General features: G+C 33.2%; 1 protein-coding gene across 4 annotated transcripts in view; it reads left to right on the forward strand.

Moving 5' to 3' along the window:
• Positions 1-685: 685 nt before the first annotated feature.
• adarb1b (adenosine deaminase RNA specific B1b) overlaps positions 686-27,163 on the forward strand; it is a 202,830-nt gene continuing 176,352 nt past the window's right edge. For 2 of the 4 annotated variants that reach the window (XM_051119038.1, XM_051119042.1), the window contains exon 1: positions 686-864. The gene's annotated coding sequence lies outside the window, so the exon portion shown is untranslated. Of the gene's footprint in view, positions 865-959; positions 1,056-2,209; positions 2,266-27,163 lie in introns of those variants that run through there. The other 2 variants (XM_051119039.1, XM_051119041.1) reach the window with 2 other exon arrangements.

Raw genomic sequence — 27,163 nt, forward strand, 5'->3', positions numbered from 1 at the left:
TTATGTTTTAGATGTTATGTTAACTTTTTATCTATTTGTTTTTCTGTTTATATTTCTTTCTTTTTACTATTTATTTGTCTTCTCAAAACAAAGTGTTTTGTATTCTGGTTGTGTATGTATTTTATTGCTTTGCGTCAATTTGAGTCACATTGTTCTTTTAAACAATATTTCTGTTTTATGTATCCCCTGTAAAGTAACGTGTTAAAAAAAAAGACAATTTTATCTCCTAATTTTGCTAAAATAAAGATAAAATAAAACTGTGACTGTGTCAGATTGATATAAAACTGAAAATGTTATATTTTAAAAATTTATGTCAAGTAAAGATGCTATGGGATATGTTTATTGCATGTCCCAAGAATCATTGCATTGGTCACAAAGTGTGAGAACTCAGTATAAAACTAACATAAATATTTTAGTAGACTGCAACCCTGTAATAGCTGCAACCAAGCCAACTGATCATCATCACTCTGTCGTTTACAGATATAATTAATTAAACACAACAAATTTGCATTTTATCTTACAAATGTAATCATCCGTTGTGTTTACAGCCAATCTGTTTCGCTTTGGTGTCCTCCGCCAATCAGATTCGTCGCTTGGGTTCAGCCTCCTGCCGCGACAGACAGATTATGGGCGGTCCCTGCGCAGCTTCAGCCAATCATCGCGTGTTTCTTTAACCACGTTGCGCGCTACCGACGGGCGACCCCGCGAGAGTATTCTAGGCCGCTCGTGTGATCAAACAGATCCACTCCGTTCCCGGGAACATCATCGAGATTAGAGGTGGGCTCTCAACTTTATTCCAATGGCGGACGGGGGTCTTTTGAATCTGTATTGAGCTGCCTATCGCCGCGTTCACAGTTCACACCCGTGAGTATTGCCGTATATCCACTCTTGTGTTATTTTTAGACGCGGGATATTTTGCGCATGTTCCCGCTGTGTTTATGTAACGCAAACGGGGTTTTTATGCGAAAGCTCCTCGGAGCCTGACGCAAGTTGTTCGTCTGGTTATTTTGAAGCAGAACTGCTACATAGTAGATGTTAACCCGCCCCCGCTGCTGGTAGGTGCGTAACGTTATTATGGTGTTTAGCGCTGGACGGGAAGGCGCATGTAGTGTGAAACTGTAATAATGAACGCGATGCATCGGAAGCGTGTCATAATGCAGTCCCATAGTCCACAATGGAAACGCGCACGGCGGATAGATATAGGAGAAACAACCGCGTTTTTAATATAAGCAGGTTGTGTGGAATAACTGTGATGAAATGGCTTGCTTGGGATAAAAACGGGTCCGACGCGATGATTTCAGTCAAGTGCATTTTGAATGCAACTTCCAAGTATTTCTGTCGTGAAAAGTGTTCGTGTGAAGCGCAGTGGATGAAATCACCCATTCATTCTCATGTCTAAATTTGGTCAGTCAAGACCACCTTATGCATATCATGCATATTACGATAATTCTGTCATCATCTACCCGGTCATTGTTTGACTTTTTCCCCTTTGAAACAAATGAGTTATAAAAACGTCAAAGCTGCTGTGTGTTGTTTATTAAACGATGTAAAAGCTACAATAACAAAGTGATACAAATATATACAAATGTATTGTGTTTCTTATGATCACATAATGTTTTTTGGCTGTTATTACTAACAGTCAGTTTCTTTTCAGTTCATTAGTCATCAAAACGTCGATGCTGCTCTGTGCCATTTTTTGAAATTGCAAGTTAAAGTTGCTGTCAAAGGCATAGATTTGAATTGTTTGATTTATTTATTTATTGTAGTCTAGAAGATTTATTTACATCATACCTATGTTTGATTACCTTGAAAAGCATTATATAAAATATTATTACTAAACATTAATTAATGTTCAAATATTTTAATATTAAATATAATATTTCACCGACATTTATAATAGTTTTTTTTTTATTAGATTATTTTATCATATTTGTGAACACTTTTTAAACGATATTTTTTTTTTGCCTAAATTATAACTATAAAAAATACAATATTAAGTATATTATATTATAAAAAAATAACAGAAATACTTTGTAGCTTATTATCACGTAGTGTTGTTTGGCTGTTATTATTAACACTTGACTTTTTAGACCATTAGTCATGTTCTCAGTAAACATCGCAAGTGTATATCGAAGGTGACAGCAGGTGCAGCTTTAGCGTGTGAAAACCAGCTCATACACAGATCTTTTTGTGTTTTAACTCATTTCAGGTTCATTTGGATGTCATCACAAGTTATGATTTCTGAGTGGGTGATTTGTTGACTTTGTAAGTAGTCTGTCCATTTTTACCATTTCACTGCATTCCGGCAGACAGCGCACCTGTTATCATAGGTGTGCATTGTTCTGTTTTACTGCCTGATCAGCCGATCACATGGATGCTTTGCCTTCTCTTCCGTAACATTTTGCCTGTTTTATGCACTTGCCCATCCTTAACTTTTTTTTTTTTTTTCCTTCCCATTTTGGTCATGTCTCTTTTCAATAAGGGTGCCAAGTGAGTCACCAAAGACAGCATTCATTTTTTAAAGCCCATATATCTCATATCTATCAATAGTGCATCAGGGCATAAAGGTTTTACACTAGCCATCAATTTTCTTTTTCTTTCAGATTTTTTTATTTGGTTACATAAAAACGTAGATTAGTTTAAGTTGACTAAGTCCTAGTTGGTCAGAACGTAAATCAGAACGTTAAATCCACATTAGAGGATTAGTAAGTACTAGTTAGATGTGTAAAAAAAAAAAAAAAAAAAAACCTTTTTTTTGGTTGTACAATTTGTTCTCAAGGCAGAACCTATTTAGTAGGTCATAAGCTCTGTGTAAAGTGATGCATAGTTGCATAATATTATGATTGCTTTCAGCCTTCACATTCATGAGTAGAAGCTGTGTTCTGAAATGCAGTGAATTTTAGTTTATCCTTGATTTTTAACTACTTTAGCCTCATGTAACTAAATTGAAATACAAATATTGATACAAATGCAAAAAAATTAAATCCAATATTACAAAATTATGAATAACAATTTTTATATGTAAATATATTGGCAGTTTAATAAAGAATAATAAATACTTAAAAATATAAGAAATAGCATTTATTTATTATGATTGATTTTATTTGACATTCACAACATAGAGTGATGTATGTAGAGGTGCTGTGTTTAGGTCAGATTTGTGTTGCTAGAGGTGCCAGCAAAATAATTGATTCACATAATGTTCTTCTCCTAAAATGTAAACCAGTGTAAATGTCAACATTATCATATATATCTATAGGGTTAAAGTCTGTCAAGTAAAACAAGAACTTATTGATGCAGTTCGATCATTTTTGCTATTTTATTCCAACCATTACTCCTGGTTGGCTTCTATCAATAGTTTATTTGTGTATTTGTGATTCAACAAAGTTTAATGGTGGAACGCAAAAATATTTAGCAGCTTGTAAGTTGCAGTTGTAACGTACACACAGGGGGTGCAGTTGACCCCAAAAGTTTTGGTTAAAAGAATTTCTGATGAAATCTGAGAGCTTGCTGATCCTGCATAGACAGTGACACAACTAAAATGTCTAAAAAGCTAGTAAGGACATTGCTAAATTTCTTTTAATAAAGTTGTTATTTTGATTTCTTTGTGCACAAAATTATTCTTGTAGCTTCATAAAATTACGGTTGAACCACTGATGTCACATGGTCTGTTTTAACAATGTCCTTACTACCTTTCTAGGCCTTGAATGTCATTTGTTGCTGTCTATGCAGGTCAGAAAGCTCTTGGTTTTCATCAAAAATATCTTAATTTGTGTTCTGAAGATGAACGAAGGTTATACAGGTTGGGAACGGCACAAGGATGAGTAACTGACAAAATAAAAATTGTGCCATATACTTAGCCTCAAGTTGTTCCAAAACTGTATGAGTTTCTTTCATCTGAATATTAAAGATATTTTGAAGTGCATTTTTAACCAAAGAGTTGACGGTAGCATGGAAAAAAAAAACTATGGAACTCAATGGATACCATCAGCTCTTTTGTTTCCAAAATTCTTCAAAATATGTTCTTTCGTGTTCAACAAAGGAAAGAAACTCATACAGGTTTGGAACAACTTGAGCAGGGCTCTACAGTGCGACTATGAAAAAAAAATATTAAGGAGCACCATGTGCAAGTGACCCGATCAGCATATTTGTGTTTGCGCTAAGTAGAGCTTCAAAGGTTTCTATGTGTTTTTGCAACGTTGAGTAATGTATCACAGACATATCTCATGAACCCTTTCATAAGCATAGTGTAGAGAGAGTGTAAATAGGAGATTCATTGTGCAGTGTAGAGAGCTTCGTTGATTATAGTGGAACTTTGTGAGATTGTGATGAACTAAGATGAGTGACAGCTTTTAATCATTTTTAAGGGAGTTTGTATGTGAGATATTGGTTTAATACAAGAGTTAAATAAACAAGAAGTTAGTATTAAGTGATATACATGGTCTGACTATAATACTATTGACTAATTTTGCTCTATTTTATCATCAAAAATAGTTTAAAAAAAAGTCACAACTGAGCCGCTGCTCATCTGTGTTTTATGAATGAATGTGCGTTTTTAAACAAATCTAGTGAGTCAATGATTCAGTTTCCCATTCATTCCAGTCACTTGCTTTATTCCTGAATGAATCAGCCATTCGAACGAATCAAATGAATGAATGATTCAGTAAATAAATCAGTGACTTGCCGCCACCTACTGGCAGTTTTAGTTTCATTTTTAAAGTATCTTTATCTAAATCATTTAATATTTCCTTATGCAAAATGTTATATTTAAAACATTAATCTTAACATGAATTTGATTGCGCTCATGCCACCTCTGAGAGTCATTAAACATGAAAATACACCTACAAGCCACTTTTGTGTTCTTCTGTGCCACCTCTGTAGTACAAATTAATTTTGTTAATAGTGATTTCATTTGATTGGTAACTCATTCTTATTTTACTTGTTCTTATTCTGTTGTTTTAATTAGAAATAAAATATAATTTAAAAAATTGACATAAAAGATTACATACTTTTAATAAAGTTAGAAAAATGCCATTGCAAAGATGAAAAAAAACAAAATTCTCTTGTAAACCACTTTGAGGAGTCAAATATCACCTCGTAATGGGAAGGCTAATTTTTGATTATTGATTAAAAGGTGCTCCTGAAATTTTGACTGTGCTCCTAATTTTTTTTTTTTAGTAAAAAAAAGTAAGCATAGAGCCCTGTTGAATGTGAGTAAATGGCACAATTTTTAGTTTTGGGTGTACTTTCACTTTAATGCAAGCTCAGTGTGGTGTCATAATATAGTTTGAATATTGTGGGGAATGAGCAGCCATCAAAGCAGCTTAACCATCCAACCTCAGAGTAGCCGTAAAGATGACCTGATGATGGGCTGCTGTCCTCTACGGAGCATAAGTGCATGATTCACTCAGAGATAGCCAATCTCATACTGCTTACATCTCTTTAGTCAGAGATACCCTGAAGACTCACAGCTCACATTTGTCTCCTAATAATGACTTGGCTGCGCTAATCAGACATGGATGGACATTATGAACAGATTATGTGGAAATGAAGTTCGAGAGCATTGGTATTTGACTAGCTGTTCTTGTTTGGATCTTAAACTGAATTCAGCACATGCAGTTTAAGTGTTTAACACTAAACCTTTCTCTGACGATGTCCTTGCCACCCAAAGTCAGCGAGGTGCTTGCTTATGTTTGGCCTGTCAGCCACCCCGGTTGTTTAAGTAGTGTGTAAACCATCTCATGCTGTCACGGCATCCTTGTTAGCAGCTTGTTTTAGGGTCATGCCATTGTCTACATGAGCAGTGCATCAGTTAATACGTTTTCGACCGGCTCGTTTACTGTGACGTGGAGAGATTCCTGTGTCGCGATCTGTATTGGTTAGGCAGAGACGAGTGTAGCCATAGGGCACACAAAAAGTGCCATTGAGTATTGGGTGTCTCATTTGATGTCAAATTTAGAGTTGAAGGTTAGGCTTAGCTGTGTGTTTGTTCTTCTCTGTGGCACTTTGTTGAGGCACAAGTGTCAGATTGAATTCCATCTCGAGTCAATTGACTTTAGTTTGTTCATTGGGCTAAATAAATATGCAGGAAGTGACACGGCTGTTGTAGTTTGATTATCTGAACCACTGATAAAATTAACTGAATTTTATTTTATTATTTTATTTTATTTTGGATCTTCATTTTGCTCACCTTAATAAATAAATAAAAATGATTAAAAAATTTGAAAATGTTTAATGAAAGAAGTAAAAATTATTAATTCAAAGTAAAACTTAGTAAAAATCTTGAACTAAAAAAAATTTGATCTTCATGTTGCATGTTGCTCACTTTGTTTCTGTTTTGTTTTTTTAATTTATTTATTTTTGGTAATTCCTAGTTTTACATCAATGAAGCACCATTCAACTAAACTTAAAATATAAAATATAAATTGAATATAAATAAATATTTTTTAAAATAGTATTTTCGCCAAATAAACTGAAAATGTTTAATGAAAGAAGTAAAAATGATTAAATAGAAAAAGTAAAAAATAATTACAAATCTTACAAATCCTAGTATAAAATATAAATAAATATTTTTTTTAAATTGAATTAAAAATTTTATGTGCAAATTGCAAATTACTTTTTTTTTTTTTTTTTTTTTGCCAAGTAAATTGAAAATGTGTAATGAGATGTCTCTGTATGTATAACTTTTTTTTTTTTTTTTTTTTTTTTTTTTTTTACAAATTTCAAAATTAATTAAAATTACAGTGTGAAATGATTCATAGAAAGTAAAATACCAATTTCAATGTTAAGTAAAACTCAGTCGCAAGTCACTAGACAAGGAAGGAGCAAAGAGTTGTGAACTAGTCTTTAGTAAACTAGGTTGACTAAAATGCACATTTAAATCCCTGCAAAATTCATGATGTTGCTTATTCATCACAAATATATTATTCGTTTTTATGTCGCCCAGCCCTATGTGCAAGTAGCCTGTATTCTGCCCTGTTCTTGTTGTACATCTTGAACAGTTAGTTAGGTGGAAACTACCAGCACTGCTTACTAGTTAGTCCAGAGGGAAGACTGAATAATGAGCATCAGCAGCAGCAAATACATGAAGTTACTGTATGGCGTTATGCACATAAATAATGAACACAAAGGAGCTATTGTGTGTCGCAGTATGAAAGCCGCAGCTCTGTTCATATCCTTACTCTACCCCAGTCTTAAGCCATGTGTTCATAATATCTGCATAATTAATACCACAAATAAATGAGGATATTTCAACTGGTTAATATGGAGGATTTTTTAACTAGTTGGACAGAAGGAGAAAGAAAAGCAGTTGGGCATTTTTTTTTTTATTATTATAACACAACCAACACTTTTAACATTTTTAAAAAATGTATAGACATTTAAAATATCTGTCTTTGAAAGTTTAAAAACCATTTATTATCATTTATTTATTTTCTTAATTAATAAATAGCAGATTTTTATTTTTACAATGGCGCTGCTGTTCTGCTATTCAAAATAAAGTACCAAAATTCCAATTCCTAATATTTATATTTAATACAACTTAATGCTGTTTCACTTTCTTTTATAGTAAGACCATTTTGGTTTCTTTTTGGGTTGATTTTGGCTGAACAACAAAGCCTTTAAATGACCGAACAGGTCTTTGCTGCAGTATTCTGTTTGATGGTCCCCAGCTTTGCTGTTAAATTCAGCTTCACAGTTGAGGTTTCTTGCTTTTTCTCTACTCTTTTACTTTGTTCCGTGTTAATATTTGGAAAGTGTGACTCAAAGTTGTGTTAAAGCTGGTGAGTAAAGTTTTAAGAGTAGATTTATTGGACTGGAAGTATTGGCCCTTCGGTCAGAGGCGGAGGGGAGGGGGTTGGGTGCTTCTTTAGGTTGACTAATTGGGCAGCAGCATGGCCAATGGAAACGGAGGAGCGGGATGCAGGGTTTTTGTCATGGGCCTGGTGATGAAACCGAGGCTAACGTGGCTGGGACATCCTGAAAGCTTCCCAGAGGGCACATCATTGCCGCCCCATCTCCTCGTCACGAAATCTGGGCGGCGCAGAACCTGCAGGTTTGCAGCGATTACTCATGCTGAATAAGTTTGTATGCTGAAACCACGGTTGCATAATTCCTTTTAGAACAAGAACAAGGCCTTAAGAAAGTACACCAATCGCATCAGCTGCGCATAGAAGGGCCGGGGCACGGCCAGCATGCATTTTGTAACCCGTTTCGTAACTTCTTACACAAAAGGGATCAACCATTAGTGAAGAGGGGGAAATGGCATCCCGCATATGACAATGTCTGAATCTGTGATCCGCGTCAGATGACGTCTCAGAACCCCCAGCAGGACGGTACCAATGCTCAAAGGTCGCCCTCGTACTGCACAGATGTTTGACCACAAGCACAACACACACCTTTCCAGCATTTAACATGGTTGTGCATCATTCATAGTTATAGTGCAGCACAGTAATAAGTCCAGTTTGTTCCAAATGCTGCAGCTTCAGACCTCCATATTTTTGAGTGACTGATATTGTTTTCTTTATAGGAAAAGTTAGGCAAAGTTGTAAAGGGCAAAGTTATTTATTTAATATTAATGCAAAATAATGGTTTATTATTATTATATTATATTATATTATGTTATATTATATTATATTATATTATATTATATTATATTATATTATATTATATTATATTATATTATATTATATTATATTATATTATATAATTATATTATATTCTGTGTAGTTTTTTTTTTTTTTTTTTAGTTATGCCTAACTATCTTTCTCTCTCTCTCTATATATATATATAATGTGTACATATGCCTAACTCTTAAGCTTAAAAAGTGTTATATATTTATTTTATTATTATGCAAAATAATGCTTTTATTATTTTTATGTATCCAAACTTATGCAATCTTTATTTCTAGGGTTTGAACTTAAGCTAAAAAGTATTATATTATTTGTTTATTTAATATTATTATGCAAGCAGCATAATAATTATAATAATAATTATATATGCATGCATGCATACGTTTATTATTATTATTATAATTATTATTAGTTGTTGTTATTGTTATTATGCTTTTTATTATCATTGTTATTATTATTATTATTATCCAATCTTGTCATGCAACCTTTTAGATTTTTCTAACTGTAAAACCTAAGCAAAAAATATATTATATATTGTTTGTTTATTTTATATTATTATGCAGTATAACTTTATTATTTTGTTATTGTTGTTATTTTTTTTTATTTGAATTATTATGCTTCCAAATTTGGTGTTGCACAGTACTGTAATGGCGTTGTTGTCCTGCATTATGAGTTGATCATTCGCCATTGTTTGTCGTCCATCATAATAATAAGTACAGGCATGTGTCTTGGCTTGCACTTTGCTTAGCCAAACATTTATTTCCGAGTTCTCTTTCATTCATCTTCTCACATTTGTTTATAACTTGTGATTTAGTCTTTCTTATTGCATCATGTGCTTTTGCATTGCTCCCAGTTTTTTCATTTGTAGTCAGACAAGTGATAGCGTTAGCTTGAATTTAATGATGCTTTTGCCTGCCAAACTGAATCATTTAAGTTTCTTGTGTGTCCCAACAGTGTTTTTACGTCTTCTGCTCATTTTTTCTGAATCTTTAAGGAATGCAGTGAAATGCAGCAAAACAAAACCAGCGAAATGAGGTCTTGCCCTACAATTAAATGCCACAAGTTTGCAGTAAGCACCAGTGATGAATGTACCTGGACATCTAATGCCGCGGCTAGGAGAACGGTCCGCTTGTATGGAGTCACCCAAGAGTGATTAAAGATACCCGTTTCAGCTTTGATATGGTTTCTCTGATCCGACACAAAGTGGTTTGTTTGATTTGTGTGTGTTCGAGGCAGATTTTAAGCCACTGTGAGTCATAGCCTAATGCTAAGATGCAATTGAGAGGCCTTTAGCAGTTCAGCTTGATTATCATCACTTTGACTGCAGGTTTGATCTTTAGGATTTCTGAAACGTGGCTATTGCGTGATCGGTGGGCTTTTAAGAGTGGCTGTGCGAGAGCTTCCTCAACTTGCGCTGGTGAAAGCTTCTGTCAGCGCGGTGCATTTCACAGTAATTCAGCCCTTTTGTTTTCAATGCAGTGAAATAACAACAGAGGACAAGCACATATCTGCAAGTCATATGTGTTCTGTTGCTTTCCTAAGAAGTCATGATTGAGGAAGACTTGTATCTTACATTGGCATGAAAGATCCATGAATAATACTGGGGGAAAAAAAACAACAACAACAACCAGTGTAGACTGTATGTGCTAGTTTTTAGTTTAGATGGAGTGCCTTGGTTGGTGTTTACTGTGGGCAACAAAAGCCCCTGTAATGTGGTGTTGTTTTAACCACTAAAGAAAATAGTTTATAGTTTGTTGTACTTGTTATTTAGACCAGTGTCATCAAGCTGATTACTCAAGAAAAGTGTGTTTTGCAGTTTCTTTCTGCTGAATGGAAACCGCAGATATCATGCCCTGAGGTGCTTGGGTTAATAATGAACTTAAAATTGCAGTTTTCATCATGAGAACAACTATTTTGTTAGGTAATTTTGTTAATCAGGAAATATGCTCTCTTAAAATTGAAGTCTATAATGAATGTTATACATTGTCTTATGAAAAGTCTACTCATATTTTCAAATGAAAATATATTACTTGTGTTTCATGTAAGGTTTTGGTAAGCAATGGCTACTTTAAAACCTAAATATGGCATCCAGCAACAAATGTTTTTTTGATTTAAAAAATGTAAAACATTGCTTCCTGCATCAACTTTTCAGACCTATTATGCTCCTTTTTACAAGATGTAAGTCTCAGGTGTCCCCAGAATGTGTCTGTGAAGTTTCAGTTCAAAATACCCCACAAATTATGTATTATATAATTTTGAAAACGCCCATTTTGAGTGGAAGCAGAAACACGCTGTTTTCGTGCATGGCTCTTTAAATGCAAATGAGCTGCTGCTTCCTGCCCACTTTTCCAGAATTGAGTTGCTACCTCAGATAAAAATACATCTGTTTGGTTTTGATTATCATGTCTATCTTGTTGAAATCATGCGTTTTTAAACCATATTAGTTTAAACTTCTGATATATGGTTTTCTGAGTTCTCTTTCATGTCTTATTGCACTTAAACTGTCAAATGCACACAAGTTTGTTAAAAACGCGTGTTATGAAAACAAAGCTATGTAGTCTCTTTTAGTTATGCCTAACTGTTAAGTTTCAATTGTATATTATTTATTTTATTAGAATGCAAAATAAGTGTTTATTATTATTATTATTATTATTATATGTATCAACTTGTTATGCAATCTTTTTTTGGTTATTTCTAACTCTTAAACTTAAGGTAAAATGTATTTATTTATTTAATAGTGTTATGCAAAATAACTGATTATTTTTATCATTAAACTGTTTTCTGAGTTCTTTCACATCTTATTGCACTTAAACTGTCTAATGCAAGTTTATGTTAAAAACATACATGAGTTACAAAACCAGTCGTTTATGTCTGTGAAGGTAAACAGCTGGGAAAGAACTTGCACATTTATGTTAGATCTATGTGGCAGCAGTTGTTGCTTGCGAAAAACAAACAAACAAACAAAAAAAAACGTGCAGATTAAGGGGCAGTAATATTATAATAAGATCCTCTTACCCATGCCACCAGGGGGAGCGAAATCTGAGCGGCTCATTTTTTTTCATATGCTTGACTTGGCAAAATAAAATTTACTGGGTTGTTCTTTTTCACATTTTTTTGGGTTGGTAGATGCACCAGGAACCTGATTGTAGCACTTAAATACAGAAAAAGTCAGATTTTCATGATATGTCTAATTTAAATTCTAAATCCGGGATTGCAGTTTGTCGGGCTGTTGTTTGTTCTCTTATGAGCTGATGGTTTTCAATCAAATAATCAGGATTTGCAAATATATGAGTTACTGGTTTGCATCAGATTCGTTACAGAAACTGAAATTTTTCATTACATTCACAGTGTTTCACATTAATTACTTTGGCTTTGGTGGCCCGCCATGGTCTAATCTGTTTTGCCACAGTTTCATAATGAACCGAAAGTATTTTCACACATCTCATAACAACATAAAAGGTCTCTGCTGTTGTTTTGTGCCATTGTTTTGGCAAAGCATCTGTCAAGATGAACTAAAATCGAAAGCAGAATACAGCTTACTGCCTTTAATAAATTGCAAAAGGCCGCAATTTAATTTAATAAATAAATGGTTGGTAGCACTGAGTGTTTCAAAGCAAAGTGCACACTTTTCTCACTCAGTCAGCTTGTGATCTAGTGTTGTTGGCATATCAGTTCACAGCAAACTCCAAATCTCTGCATGTGTTTAAAATGCATTTAGGAACACAACGAATGCCAGTTATGCATTATATTCACATTTGCATAATTTTCAACATTTTTGTGGACAGATGTATCACTAATGTAATGTAGACTGAGATATATCACAACTAAAAAGAGGTTTGAGTCCACTGTAAAGTCTAGATGCAATACTTTTTAACTGTGTTCAATATGGACACTGAAAATGGGTTGTAGCTCGTAATTTTGAACTCTTGATGCATTTAAATGCGCAAAATTATATTTTCATATCCTAACATGTATAAAGAAGTCTCTTACACTCAACAAGACTATTTTACAGTAAAAATACAGTAAAATAGTCAATCAGAAAAACAGTAATATTGCGTAATATTATTACAATTTAAAATATCTGTTTTCTATTTTAATATATTTTAAAATGTAATGTATTCCTGTGATACAAATCTGAATTTTCCAATTCTCCAGTCTTTCATCCTTCAGAAATCATTCTAAAATTTTGATGTGGTTCTCAAGAAAAATTTATTATAAAAGTGGAAAACTACGGAGCCCCTTAAGGGACATGGTGGTGAAAAAAAATCAGAGTGAGTGAAAAAAAATTCAGGGTGGGAGGAAAAATATTTTTCAGATTTTTTTGCGTTCTCTCGCAAAACATTTGCGTTCCCTCGCAAAACTTTTGCGTTCTCTCGCAAAACTTTGCGTTCCCTCGCAAAACTTTTGCGTTCCCTCGCAAAGTTTTTTGCGTTCCCTCGCAAAACTTTTGCGTTCTCTCGCAAAACTTTGCGTTCCCTCGCAAAACTTTTGCGTTCTCTCGCAAAGTTTTTTGCGTTCCCTCGCAAAACTTTTGCGTTCTCTCGCAAAACATTTGCGTTCTCTCGCAAAACCGGTTGGGTTCGGACAAACACTTCCTGTTTACTCAGCTCAGTATGTTCACAACGGAGCGGTTCAGATAAGTTTTATACTGAACTTGAACTATAGAAATACAGTCATTTAATTGCTTATAGTTTAAGGCACGATTTGGGAAAATCCTAAAACGCTTAATGTGGATTAATGTACTAAAACAGTGACAGCGGAGGCCCAATTCGGTATTAATAAATGCTATTCATACTAATAAAAATTTTAATATTAATACCCTTAGCATTACTCTCAATAAAGCAGTCATAAATGCAACTTGCTAATGTCTTTTCTCCCCACAGAAAACCTTTAGGATACAGAAAACGCTTAATGGAAGCTAATGGACGAATTAAGACGGTATTTGTAGTTACAATGGTTTAAGTATAGTAACCATGGTTAATTTGTTTGCTGCTTGTTTAAAAAAAAATAATACGTTTTTGAAAGGAAAAATAAAACAAACAAGTCACGTAGCCTATTAGTCCAATTTTATTCAGAAATAATACTACCAGCAGGCCTACAGCGTGTTATAATACCAACATTATAAACACACATAGCCTAGGCTATTTTAGTTCGCCGCACTCCACAGCAAATCCTTTAAATTTAACCGTATTCAGAACAGACCAAAAAACTATAACTTATTCATTTTTAACGAATAAATATAATATAATGCAGTATATAATAATAGGTATAAGCTTATAGCTATAAATAAACTAAAAAATAATAATTTAAAGCGAAACTGAAAGTATGGGCTCACGTATGGCTCTCCTTCAGCACAAATCCAAATGTTTTCATATTCGCAATGTATTTGCAGCTAAACCATTAAATTAACCGGGCTTTGTACGTTCCAATATCGACATGAAAAAATCAAAGTGAACAAAAATGTGCCGCAGTGGATTGGACCGGTCCTCACGCTGTACGACACAGACTAATACAGACTATTTAAACTGACTAGTGTAACTTTGTATCTGTTTGGGTGATTCTGTGTATTATTTTAATAATGAACAGGCTGCGAGGCGCCGGCGCGATCAAATAGCTGATATATAAAAACTGTGTATATATATATATATATATATATATATATATATATATATATATATATATATATATATATATATATATATATATATATATATATATATATATATATATATATAATATAAAAACTGTCTTCCATACAGAAAAATACCCTGTGCGAGTTATTGTTTTTCATGTTTAAAATAGGAGAATGCCATATTCAAACGACTGCAAATGCAACATTTATTTTATATAGCAGTTCAACAAAAAGGGTAATATTAAGTGATATTTTAAATGTAGCCTACATTTTAAACACATGATGTTTGTTATATTTAACGAAATAATAATAGTTCCAACGAAATCCGCAACAGAACTGGCGTGTCTCCAAGCAACAGCGGTGTTTCGTTTCTGAATTAATCTGCAGCTTTGAACCATTCGGAGAGTCCGTGATTAATCACCCATTCATAACTACAACCATTTGCTTAGTTATTGAATGAATGAATGAATGACGGGACGCCTTGCTCATTAAGACAGTGACATGCCGCCACCTACTGGAACGTTTGAGAACCAATGGATTACTTCATTAATTGTCTATTTTTAATAAAACATAAAATGTTGGCTTTTTATATCATTGTCTTCTTATATTAAGCTAAGGTACATTGGATACATTTTTAATAATTCCATATTTGGTCTTTTTTTATCAACGTCATAAAGCCGCGTTTTCTTTATGGGAGGAAAAGGCTTAACATGCAATTTAGAGCTTTCTGTTCATATTCGGGGCTTACCTGCTTTCCTACATTTAAAATGTATAACAAACTGTATACCGAGTTCGGCCTTTTATACTCTATTATTCCGTTAAGTTTCCTTTCTATTGGGGATACGCTTAACGTGCAATTTAGCGGGTTACGTTTATATACTGAGCTATTCTGGTGTGTACTGAACTTGGTCCTACAGTGGTTTACATTTTAGAATGTCCCAAAATCGTGCCTTGATGTATTTATATAATAGCCTACTTGAGTCCAAGTTCAGAATCAAACTCTATGAGTCGCTCAATTGCGAACGTGCAATGTAGGAACCACTACAAGCTATAAAGTTAACAGATAGTGTTTGTCTGAACTCAACTGGTTTTGCGAGAGAACGCAAAAGTTTTGCGAGGGAACGCAAAAGTTTTGCGAGAGAACGCAAAAAGAGAGAGAACGCAAAAAAATCTGAAAAATATTTTTCCTCCCATCCTGAATTTTTTTTCACTCACTCTGATTTTTTTCACCACCATGTCCCTTAAGGGGCTCCGTAGAAAACAATTGTACTGCTCAATTTTTTTTAATAATTTTTTTTTCAGACTTCTATGTTTTCATTGTCATGTTCAATCAATTTAATGTATCCTTTGATGACGTCAAATGACGTCATAGTTGATGATAAAAAGTTGCAATATACATTGTTAGAAATGCAAGTGATGATTTTGCAAATCTGTCGGTCAACTTCTTTGCCCAAAAGAAAGTTTTTGAACAGTAGGATTTGTAATGTATTTTTTTTAAAGAATTCTTTTGCTCTCTAATCCTGCATTTGTTTGATCCAAAATACGGCAAAACAGATATATTGTTAAATATTTTTACTATTTTAAAAACTAAGCTTTCTATTTAAATCTATTTTAAAATGTAATTTTATTCCTGTGATCAAAGCTAAATTTTCAGCATCATTACTCCAGTCTTTTTTCATTTATTAATATTATCAATATTTAAACCCGTTGAGTACTTTTTTTTTTTTTTTTTTTTTTTTTTTCAGGATTCAGCATTTATCTGAAATAAAAAGCTTTTGTAACATTATACACTATACCATTCAAAAGCTTAATAAAATTGATAATTTAATTTAGCAATAATACTTTAAATTGATCAAAAGTGATGACAAAGACATTTAAAATGATACAAAGATAAATGCTGTTCTTCTAAACTTTCTATTCATCAAAGAAAAAAAAATCTACTCAGCTGTTTTCAACGTATTAATTAATGTTATTTGTGCAGCAAATCAGAATATTAGAATGGTTTCTGAAGGATCATGTGACTGGAGTAATGATGCAAAAAATTCAGCTTTGAAATAAATTATATTTTAAAATATATTCAAATAGAAAATACTTATTTTAAATAGTAAAAATATTTTAAGATGTTGCTGTTTTTTGCTGTATTTTGGATCAAATAAATGCAGGCTTGGCGAGCAGAAGAGACTTTAAAAAACAAAAAAAAAAAAGTAAGCTTTTGACTGGTAGTGTATTTTTCTGTAGAAATACTGTTACACTTTTCTGTGGAGGCTCTATTTTATTAAAATGCATGTACACACTTTGAATTCTTTGAAGTTTAACATTAAGAAGCAGCTGAAGTTGGCTGTTAAAAAATTATGTTGTCAAAGCTCTTGATATGACAGTCTGGCAACATACTGCATTCCACTTATGGCCTTTTTTAAAGTGTTTAAAATGCTCCCATGCTTCGAGCAACCTCTTTTTATGGAGCAGAATGGTTTTTTTTTTTTTCAAGTTTTTTGACATCAGTAATAAGATCTCAAATGTTTGTTTGCTCTCCCTGTTGTCACCAATTTAAGAATCAAAGACTCATTCAACGCACCACCGCATCAAGATTTACTGCCTTTCTCTGGCTTGTCCTGCTGTTTCCGCTAGTGTTCGGTGGCACACGAGACTGAAACGAGCATCTGAGCAGTTTTTTTTTTTTCCACTCGACGATTGGCCGACGGTGGATTCCCTGGGAGCCATTGTTCTGTTGGAGGCAGCGAGGCCATCTGCTCTTTACTCGGCGTCTTTGCACAATCTGCCTCACCGTGTCTGTCCGTCGCCAGTCTCCCGCCGCAGTGTCAGATGCTTATGGAAACTTCATCACGTGCTCCTCTGGCTTGCAGTGAAGGCTGTATCTTAGCGTGCACACCGTGTCTGACTGTTGTCTGCTTTTATTTGTCTCCGAAGCGGCACGAGCTCAGTCACGCGGGGGTACAGATGTACTGTATTTTCTCAGGCATATGTGTAACTGCAGTAGCGATGCAGCTATTATTGCCTGTAGGTACATGATGGGGTGTTTCTTTGCTAAATGAGGGGAGAAATCATTTGTTTTATTCACAAACAATCCAGCGCAGCGTAACGCTTTAGAAGCTCGGATGTTCTTGGCTTTCGGCCTCTGTCGTGGCTATGAGAGAGAGAGTACTGTAGACATCACCCCAATTATGTGGGTCGCTGGATTGGCTTTCAGGAATTAATTTAATGAATAATTGATCACAGTCGCCTTCATGTGAAGGCTGACTATCATGCTCACCTGAGGCTGTGGAAGGTTTTGTTTTTTGATGTCGCTGAACTGAAAAGGCTGTTATACAACTTTACTTTTCAAACAAGAGGATTATATACAGACGAAAAGCATGAATGTAGGCTCAGTCATTCAAACAAAAGCTTTTTATGTGTGCGGAAGTAGTTAGCAGAATGGGAATCTTAAAGGAATAGTTTACTTAAATAAAAATGGTCACTTTAAAGCTTCGAAATGACACAAAAGCAGCATCAAAATAATTCCTATGACTCATATGTGACACTGGAACACAAAACCAGCCTTGTGTAGCATGGGTATATTTGTAGCAATAGCCAATAATACATTGTTTGGGTCAAAATTGTCGATTGTACCATAAATATATCAAAACTTAATTTTTAATTGCAACTTATACAACTTTAAAGGTGATATATATAATTTTTTTTTTCCCTCCTCATTATTTTGATTTTTTTTTTTTTTTTTTTTTTTTTTGCGCTCAGATTCCAGATTTTCAAATAGTTTTATCTCGGCTAAATATTGTCCTATCCTAACAAACCATACATCAACAGAAAGCTTATTTATCCAGCTTTGTATAAGTCTCAATTAAAAAAAAAAAAAAACCTTTATGACTGGTTTTGTGGTCAGTGGTCACATATGAGTCAGAGGAATTATTTTGATGGTGCTTTTGTGTCATTTTTGAAGCTTCAAAGTGACCATTTTTGTTTTTGGGTGAACTATTCCTTTAAGATTAATTTAAAACTAAAATTAAAATAATTATGCACTATGAAAAATCTAGTTCTCTGACATTTTCTTGAGAAAAATATTGTCTAATTTATGAATGAGTTGTTCTTTTGAGTTCAGTCTTTCATTGAAGCAGGTCATTCACTGGATGGTGAATATGTAAAAATATTAACTGTGTATTTTATTCACAAATAAAATATTGCATCTTTTTTTCATGAACTCTTATGCCAGATGAATGTCAATATTATTTTCTAAACAATCAGTATATGTGTTAACTATGCTAAATGAGCAATATCTTTAACATTGATGTGCAATATTTTTTGCCATTTGATAACCGTCTTAAAAAGTTTAGTTACTGTACCATTTATGATGGAAAAAGTAGTTTTGAATGCCTCTTTAACTACATGTTAACACATGAACAACCAATTGATAACTCAGAAGTTTGAGAATTAATCTTTTTTTTTTTTTTTTTAAACCAATTTACTAAATTGTAAGATGTATGGGAATCATTTGTGCATGAATCAGACTACACTGGCTGTGCTGTGTTTTTGTTGGCTATGCAATATTATAATTGGATGTCAGTTTACACGGTGTTAAAAAATCTCAATTTTTAGCATTACTCCAGTCTTCAGGGTCGTATGATGCTTCAGAAATCATTTTGATATACTGAATTGCTGCTCAAGAGACATTATTTTTGTGGTAACAGATACTTTTTTCAGAATTCAAAAGAACAGCTTTATTTTTTTTTTTGAGATAGAATGTTTTTTTTGTTTTTTTTTTTTAACATTTTGAATGTTCAACTGTCACTCTTGATCAATGTAATGTGCCCTTACCGAATAAAAGTATTACTTTCTTACTAACCCAAATGTTTGAACGGCAGTGTATTGTCTCTTATTTTGCAGCAGTAAGTTTCTCATCACGTTCAGTTCAGATTGTGAGCTCGCTAAGCTCTCGATTTCCTAGCCCTAGTTAGCAGAGTCCTCAAACGAACTGTCATCCTCTTACTCTTCATTTCTGTCATGACTGCTCACAGCTCTTTTTGTGTGTGTGTGTGTGTGTGTGTGTGTGTGTGTGTGTGTGTGTGTGTGTGTGTGTGTGTGTGTGTGTGTTTGATGGATGAGTCAGTACCCCCACTGTTCCTCCCTCCGTCCCCCTTCCTCTGCTTGATCTCCACTTCAGGGCAGAGGTCTGAAAATCATTTGAAATTGAGTTTATTTTTGCACCGATTGTCTCAATTATAAAAGTACTTCCAGGAGATGAAGTAAATTACAGTTATGATTCTCTTGTCTCTCGTTTACGAGGATGTATGGAATTTCATACCTGTATTCCACCCCTGTTACCCCAAAACTTAACGCTGGAGACAAAAGTGTCTGAGACAGGTGGACCTGAAATCGGCTGATGAAAAAATAATGAAATGGCTGGAAAATGGAGATTGTTAACTGCACTCCTGACAGGTTTTGAAGGGCGGTGGATTTTCGGCGGGGTGTTTTTTTTTTTTTTTTTTTTTTTTTTTTTTAACACGTTGTTCTCTTAGTGGGAACATTTTAATGTGACCCAGATTTTCTCTCTGTGACGCAGCGGTTGGTGCATATGAGGCAGTGTGAGGAGGAAATGGACCACTTGTTGAAAAATAAATAGGAAAAATCTGTATCAGTATATGGCATCTGTAGGGATTAAAGCCCCACCTTTTAGTTAAAGAGACAAAAATATTTTGCACTAAACGTGCAATATCTGGATCAGCCTGAACATTTGTAATTTGAGTGGTTTTAGGAATGATTTGAGCTAAAAAAGCAAGAACTATGATGTTGGCAAAAGGATTTTTATATTTACATAAATAAAATTAATTTTATTGCTGATCTTGGCAGCAGCTTATTTTAAACCATCATAGCTTTTATTAATATCTAGAATTATTTTAATTAATTAATTAATTAATTAAATTTTTTTTTTGCATTGTAAATAGTGCTGTCAAATCGATTAATTGCATCCAAAAGAAAAGTTTGTGTATACATAATGTGTGTGGGCTGTGTATATTTATATGTGTATATATAAACACTTAAATGTTTTATATATATTATAATAATTTATATATAATATTTTATATATAGATATAGATGGATATATAGATATAGATAGATATAGATAGATAGATAGATAGATAGATAGATAGATAGATAGATAGATAGATAGATAGATAGATAGATAGATAGATTTATTTATTTTATTCAATTAGTTATTCATTTTTATTCAAGTTAAACTTAAATAACTTAAACTAAATAAAGGAATATTGCATTGGCAGCTAGCTAAAATAAATGGGTTTTAAGTTTTATAATTGTATTTAATTTATTTCAAGTTTGTATTTTTTTTTTTTATTATACATTTTTATATTTTAGTCTGTTCTTTTAGTTTTTGTTATGCATGCGTTTTATTTTTATCTATTTGTTTTATCATGTGCCTTGAAGCTGCTTTATAGGCTTTGTATAAAAATGTTTATTATTTATTTCAAGTCAAGAAAATGTTATGTTTTCATTTTAGTTAACTATAATAACCCTGCTTGACAGTTTTAAAGATTTTGTTTAGGTAAATGTACTGTACTGTGCTTTATAAATCAGTGCACATTAAATAAATAATTTAACTTTTTTTAATACAAAAAGCTAGTTATAGTTAAAATGTTTTTTGGATAACAGCCATAGCTTACCAGTCAGTGTTTAAAACAATTTAACTATGTCAGCATGCAACTATAGCACCTAAAAATAATGCAGTAGAAGGGCTGAATTCACACTAACAAGAAGTAGTTTGGCAAATTGCTTCCCTTGGGCAGTTAGAGCATTTAGTTTTGCTCTCACACCCTGCCTGTGAGTGTTATCTGAAATATTATCACCTCCACTTCGTGTCATGTCTAAAAATACTCCTTAACCTTGGTCAAATCTGTGTAATGCACAGTTTTGATTGATTACAGGACACAATTGCTACCTTATTTTTTCACCCATCAACTTTGGACCCCATTGACTTTGATAGTACGTACAAATAATACATATCATCTTTTGTAATATTGCATAAAAAGTTACATTTATATAATTGTAACAATTATTCTGCCATGTATTCTTCGTTAGCCTTGTACACCATTTATTTTTGCAAAGAAATGTACAGACATAAGTCATCAGTGGTGGCTTTCTAATCTAAAAACAAGTCAGATATGTAAAGAAGCCGTGTCTATGTTTAAATGAAAGTCTTGTGTCTAATAAAAAGCATCATTCTGTGTTCAGTGTTGCTAGTGTAACATCCTAGGAAGTGAATTCCTGTAAAGGAAGTCTCTTTCCGCTTTCTTTTATTCCAGAGTGACTTGAGGTGCAGACTATCTATACGATTACAGGTTGCTTCATGTGTTTTGAAAGAAAAGAAACACATTCCTCTTTTGCTTAGCTTGAAATGTCACACTTTTGTGCTGGGGAAAGCTCTTGTGTTTTGACTGCCCTGTTTGTCATCAGGGTCACATTTCAATGAGTGCACTCAGATTTTGAACGTGGCTCAGTAATGAAACCGGAATACCAAAACAATGTCAAATGCAATAAGGTGCATTGTGTACAAGCAGAAGGTTCCTGTTTATTTTGCGCTTGTCATCTGCTTTGCTGAGATTGTTTATTTCTGGCATTTTTTTCCCTCCCTTATCTCTTAGGGTTTTGTCAGCATGTTTTTGCTCTCTCCCTCTCTGAGTGTCTCTAGTGGTGCACTCAGCAGGGTGAGAGTGATGCAGCAGTGTTTTCTAGTTCATGTCAATCACTGCCAAGTGTTCAACTTTCTTTGTATATTTTAATGCACTTACAGCTTTAATAAAACAGTAATCCACGAGAAGCCATCTGTTAGAGGTTTTCAACAGACACAAGGTGTTCTGTTGCCTTTGACCATGGTAAAATCAAGGTAGTGCATGTTCTTTTTCGAATTACTGCATTGCAAGTGGTTGCATTAATATAAGCAATATTTAAGCAATATCAGAGCTTGACATTAAACTTTTCAAAGCTAACTTGTGAACTGATGTTGAGCCAAAAGCTTAAGTCACTTTCAGGCATGTTTTTTTTTTTTTTTTTTTTTTTTTTTTTTTTAAAATATAGCCACATTTTTAGCATTGTGTTGCACATCAGTTGTACTTGAAAGGTGCTTGGTTAATCAATCAAGTGCAGATCTGTCCTTTTCTTTTGCAAAAATCAGCAAGCAGCATTTAAGCATGCAAAATACTGTTTCTTGTGATAGTGATTTATGTAAAGAAATCTATTCCACATTTTTGACTCATTTTGCAGCTTTTATATTTTATACATGTTTAAATATCTACATGTTTAGGTATTTTATACATTATTTATGCAATATGTTTCTGTAAAGCTGCATGAAATGAATGTCCATTATATTTAAAAAATGCATTTGTTCCTTTTTCTCCCTCTTATATATAATGGAAAATAAAAATCTAATAAAAAAAGGGGGAAAAAAGTCAGTTTCATTTATAGGTTTTGCGTAAAGTTTTTATGTATTATAGCATTTATTTGCATAGTGTATGTGTGTGTGTATATGTGTGTGTGTGTGTGTGTGTGTGTATGTATATATATATATATATGTAAACTATGCAAAAACTATATATAGTTATATACTATATATACACTACCGTTCAAAAGTTTGGGGTCAGTACATTTTTATTGTTTCTTTTTTTTTTTTTTTTTTTTTTTTTTTTTTTTTTTTTTTTTAAAGAAATTAGTACTTTTATTCACCAAGGATGTATTAAGCTAATAATTAAGTTTATTAAAAGTTAATAATAAATAATTTACATTGTTATAAAATATCTATATTTTGAATAAACACTGTACTTTTTAAACTTATTCATGAAAGAATCCTGAAAAAAAAAAAAAAAAATCACAGGTTCCAAAAAATATTTGGCAGCACAACTGTTGATATTATCCAACATTGATCATTCTAATAATAAATCCGCATATTAGAATGATTTCTGAAGGATCATGTGGCACTTAAGACTGGAGTAACAGCTGATAATAATTCAGCTTTTCATCACAGGAATAAATTCTATTTTAAAGTATGTTAAAATAAAAAACATTATTTTATATTGTAAAAATTTTGCAATATTACTTTTTTTTTTTTTTTTTTTTTTTTCTATATTTTTAATCAAATAAATGCAGCCTTGATGAGCATAAGAGACTTCTTTAAAGACTATTACAAGTCTTACTGACCCCAAACTTTTGAACGGTTGTGTGTGTATATATATATATATATATATATATATATACACGCACACATATATATATATATATATATATATATATATATACACGCACACACACAGGGTGGGCCATTTATATGGATACACCTTAATAAAATGGGAATGGTTGGTGATATTAACGTCCTGTTTGTGGCACATTATAAGTGGTCAGAAACTTGTAAATAACTCATGAAAGAATAAAGTTACGTTAAAACCAAGCACACCATTGTTTTTCTTGTGAAATTCCCAATAAGTTTGATGTGTGATGTATCCATATAAATGGCCCACCCTGTAGATAGATAGATAGATAGATAGATAGATAGATAGATAAATATATATATATATATATATATAAGAGAGAGAGAGAGATAGAGATATATAGATATAGATATAGATAGATATAGATATAGATATAGATAGATATAACTATGCAATTTTTATTATTAATGTTCATTTATATATATTTATATATAAATATATAAACTGGTTACAGATTAGACTTATAAGTGATTTTAATGTGGCTTGTTCAGTTGGAACTTGCTCGAGTCAGAACTCTTATGTCCAGTTTATTTTAGGAAAAAAGCCTAAATGCTGTTTGCAGCTTCTGTTTCGGGTATGAATGCGGTGCCTTGTGTATCTGGAAATACATGCTACGCTTCCTCTGCCTCTGTCTGTGTCTCTCTCTCCGTCTCTTCCCGTCTCCTGTCTCACAGACTCTCAGCATCTGAGTGACAGTTTCCGCCGGGAGCGCTCCAGCCATGGAGACTTGTTTCCTCTCCTTTCTTAGCACTGCTGACAGGCTGTCCGTGACATATTGGGAATACAAGGACTTTGACAGAAATGTGGTATTTGTGTCTCAGTCCTTGTGGATAGAGCTGTTGTGGCTAAAATAAGGACACGTCGTCTGTTTGCACTTTCCACTGATCGCTTACCTCTTCATTTGTTAATGATGGAGCGTTTTGCATTCTGTTACACTGTTTCCGCGGCACATCTCGGTCACGTTTTACTTGAGATAGCTGACGTGAAGACCATGTACAATGCTCTAAATTCAAATGTAGTTGAGGTGAACTGCATAGAAGTTTAATTCTGAGCTGCCTGCAGTATTTTCAAGGGATAGTTCACACAAAAATGAAGATTATCATCAATTACTCACCCTCATATTGTTCCAAACCTGTATAAATTTATTTTTTACTGAAAGAAAATGTTGGTAATCAAACAGTTGCTGGTAGCCATTGACTTCCATTGTATTTTTTTTTCTTTACTATAGATGTCAGTGGCTACCAGCAGCTTGAGGGTGAATAAATATTGACAGAGTTTTCATTTTGGGTGAGCTGTCACTTTAAGGCATCTTAGGCATTTTGTAAAACTCAGATGCACTTTTTAAAATGCTGGAAGAAATTGTTAGTCCTACACGCTGTAACTTGCAAACTTTATTAAATAATAAAAATGTGAGTTTTAGTCAAACACCTTCATTAGTTTGCCAAAATAAAAAGGTATTCGGTTTTTTTTTTCAGTTTTAGTTTTTCTAGACTCTTTTCTAGTTTTAATGGTTAAAGCATTAAAAATTCTAAATAATTTAAATCAAATAACTTACACAATTTAACAACAGTTTATTAAAAGTTGAGCAAAAATTAAATTTTTAAGGCTCTATGAAAGGTGTGTTTTTTTTTTTTTTTTTTTTTTTTTTTTTTTCTCTCAAATTTAGTTTTATTTTTACCAAATTCCATGTTATAAATTTTTCTGGATTCTATTTTAATGGTTTAATTAAATTGTATTAATTTTTTTTGACGAGTTGCGCTGAGGACCTTTAAGTTTCTAATAATATTTTTATTGATCAAACTGCATGTGTAATTAATTAAAATGATGAAACTTACGCAATTTAACAGCATTTTATGAGAAGTTTTGCTTTTAAAAAGATTTATTTTTATGAAATATGATTTCTTTTTTTTCTCAGTTTTTTTTGTTCTTACCATATTCGTAATGTTTTTCATTAATTTTCTGGATTGAACTTTAATGTTTTTTTTTTTTTTATGTTTTTCTGGTAAATAAATTCTGATAAATATTTTATTTCTGGTAAACATTCCTTAAAATAACAGTTTTATAATTGTATTAGTAGTAGTACTACTACTACTACTACTACTACTAGTAGTAGTAGTAGTAGTAGTACTAGTAGTATCATTAGATAATGTAAAATAATATATTTCTGTCATAATTTCTTCAAGCTAAACTAAACTTTTATCTTGATGGGTTGCCATGAAGAACTTTAAGTTTCTGCTTGTATAAGACATGATGGTAGTTTTGGTTTTTCTCACAAAAAATGGTAAAATGCTCATGAAGTGACTCTCGCGTTGTGGAAATCATAGGGCCCTATGTATATATGTGTGTGTCGAGCAAGTATAGAGCAGAACTCTCAAATAAGATGCTTCTAAGTCAAGCATCTTTCGGTTGGTTCAGTGTGACAAATTTGCATGACCAACTCGTACCCGATGGGAAATGTATGAGAAAATCTTTCACCTTTATCCAAATGCATGGATTCCTATTGGATTGACTGGATTTCGATTGACAGTAAATGTGAGCGGACCTTGAGTCTTACGTGTTTATGATGCTTTTGAAAGCACTTTTCTTAGCCGGCTAATCTTATATTTGCTAATCTTGCTCTTGATAATTGCTTAGAACTTGTTAAAACAAACGCAGCTGTATTTAGATGTTCATCTGAGTCTGTTGTGTCTACTAGCTCTATTGTGATTAAAAAAAGATATATTTATGTTAGGATATTTGTTTAACACCACTGTGACTATGCCGTTGCTTCCCATAAGCTTATGTGATTTTTCTCATTTTTATGTAAAGGCATTTCTGTGCCTCTTTTATTTAGAGCACTTCAGCTAAACACCCTGCATTCGAGACAAAGGCCACTTAACTACCACTATTATTATTTAATGAAGCGCCGATTATGTTCCTCACTGCCCTATATTTACAGCACCAGATTTGAAGGGTAAATGAGATTCGTAAGGATCTGCATGTAAAAATAATCTTGAAGTGAAAATAATTGGACGGCAGTTTTGTGGCCAGATAATGACACCCACCTTGTCAGGATCTGGCTGTTTTTGTTTGTTTGTTGTTTATCCAGTTGTCTTCTGAAGCCGTTTGATTCCGGGTCTTTCTCGCCACACATTTACGGATTGTCGTGGGCGTCTGGTGTTAACGCTTATTTTTAACCTCAATAGGAAGTTGGAACAAAGCTTTCCAGTGTCCCGCTCTCACCGTGCAGGCAGGAATACTGCCTGTGTGTGTGCACATTTATATAGATTTTTATAGAAATGCGCACACACGCTGGGAACTCATTAAGTTGTTTTGTGAAAATGCTACAGCATCAATTATTCAAGAGTCGGTTTATTGTAAAGGTTTGGATTTCCTCTTGGATTCCTGACGGTTGGGTTTCTCGTGGTCTTTTATTCATGGGCTGGTGAATACGGTGTAGCGGGCCGAGCGAGCATTTCCCTCAGATGCTGAAATTAAGCTGAGCTGCTGCAATTATAGTGGTCCGTGGGACGTTTTTCACAAAAATACATCTCTCTCTGTCTGTCAGACAGTATATTACATGCTGAATTAGTCAAAAGCCTTGAGACAAAAAAAGAATTGACTTCGTGAATGACTGC

This window comes from Labeo rohita, chromosome 9 (genome assembly GCF_022985175.1).
Source record: "Labeo rohita strain BAU-BD-2019 chromosome 9, IGBB_LRoh.1.0, whole genome shotgun sequence".
NCBI lineage: Eukaryota > Metazoa > Chordata > Actinopteri > Cypriniformes > Cyprinidae > Labeo > Labeo rohita.